This window comes from Penaeus monodon, chromosome 23 (genome assembly GCF_015228065.2).
Source record: "Penaeus monodon isolate SGIC_2016 chromosome 23, NSTDA_Pmon_1, whole genome shotgun sequence".
NCBI classification, from domain to species: Eukaryota; Metazoa; Arthropoda; class Malacostraca; order Decapoda; family Penaeidae; genus Penaeus; species Penaeus monodon.
In genome coordinates, this window is record NC_051408.1 from 37,370,133 (window position 1) to 37,372,170 (window position 2,038).

Genomic DNA, 2,038 nt, shown 5'->3' on the forward strand with positions numbered 1-2,038 from the left:
TACAATTGGAATTATAACAATAATAAAAACAACAATTATTATGGCAGCCTCATCAATAGTACTCAAAAGAAAATATCAAATTGAAAGCATGAGTATAAACATTCTAACTACTTTCATACATATCATATATTTAATGAATACTGAAGTCACATCATTAGTATGCAATTATCACATATCAGTAAAAAAAGATATACATATGTATTTTGGGAGTTTCCTTTTCTTTCACTCATGTTAAAAATTAGTCATCTTTATATGCCCTTTTCTATCAGTATTTTTCATAATACTAAAACAATCATAGTCATATAAAGTGCAATATCATTAATCGAGGAACAATTCTTGTTGACGGTCAAGTATACAAATTAAATATTCATACTTGAAATGAACAAAGATACCTATACATCTATCTGATTTCAATGTAAGTGATCTTGGAATTAAACAAAATTGAGAAAAAAAAGAAAAAAAAATGAGAACTAAAACAACTAAAGAAAGTTCCCACACATATACACACATACATTAAAAAAAATAGGGCAAAAATTTAGATCATGGCATATAGCATGCAATAAAATAAATGGCTGACAGAGACTATTACTTCAAAGGCTGCAACTTAATAACACAGTCCCTTCCATGCAATATGACATAAAAATTAATATAGACTTTGAATCTATATTTTGTACTAATCATTCCAGGGAAAACAACCCTTTTATTACTTTTCTTACACATTTGTATTATGACTAAGAACCAATAATCTTCACAGCCATAAAATAAGCACTGAACCAAAATGTAAAAACGTTATTTCTAAACTTATGAAGTATTTTATGATATAATGGTTTCCTATAAAAAAATTTAAAAAAGTGAATGAATGAAAGTATACTGAAAATAATTTTACTCTCATTGTGAAAGTATGCCACTCGCAGCAAAAGCAAAGATGAGCATTGGCCGAGGTACAAAAGCTATAAAGGCTATAATATGGAATCATATTCTCTCTTTTTTTTCTTTCCTCCTAAAAAGCCACAGTAGGAGTATGAAATATGTAGCTTTCACATGTTCTGACCTTTGAAAATAAGTGTATATTGGTCAAATGAATCATACATCTAAGTGTTTGTGAAACAGTTATAAGATCCTCAATTTAACTGGTGTATCAAGGTAAGTAGAATATGTACTGCAACCATTCATTTTTACATTTAGATAAAGTGGGTTTACAAAGGGAATGACTTTTAAGACCCCTCCCCTTGATGTAACTAGTGTGACTGGCTACTACGGCAGTATCCTATGTGGAGATAGACTGAAGTTGCTTAATTTATTTATTTGTGGTTTCTAATTAAGATATTGTATACATCATGTACACCAGTGTCATGTCAGTTAATCTAAGGACTACAAAAATAATAAATTTTTCTATGTAATTTCTTATACACAGAAAGATAACGAGTTCCAAAATATTCAAGAGTACAGCTGGTGATTTAAATTGGAGTAATACTGTCCCAAAGAAAAAAAACTTTATGAATTTTATCCTGTAAGTTACTAAGTGCTTAGAGCTCAAGGAAACAAAAATTATATTAACTGAATTTCTAAAATTTAGCTTAAAAAAGTCATAATTACGAAGATTTTTTTTACCATTATTACTCTTAATCCTGAAAAGAAATTAGGTTATGTATTACAAATCAAATTTGTAAAAACAAAAATGGGTTTCCACTACTTCTGGCAAGAATTTGCTAGTTTTAATGACTACATACTTTACCCAAGATACCTGTTTGTGGAAACATAATATAACAACATTATGCTGCACAAAGAAAATTAATCAAGGTTGGATGAAATCTAACACCCATTCAAGACAAGAGATTGTAGCATATAATTAACAGGTATAAAGATATACAGACAATACTGAACAGTGTAAAGAGGAGTGTGCTACTCCATTTATGTGTCTAATGATTTTCAGATCATGGTAATCAAATCATTAATCAACCATGCTGCAAAGAATGAGAGGGGTTAGGGGTTTCAAAAACCTACACTATTCTCTCGTAATCTTCAGCACTGATGAGAT

At 29.4% G+C, this 2,038-nt stretch overlaps 1 protein-coding gene across 1 annotated transcript in view; it reads right to left on the reverse strand.

The window, feature by feature from the left end:
- The window catches only part of LOC119588233 (zinc finger protein ubi-d4 B-like), a gene marked incomplete in the record, with an annotated part of 40,143 nt that overhangs the window by 17,225 nt on the left and 20,880 nt on the right, over positions 1 to 2,038 (reverse strand).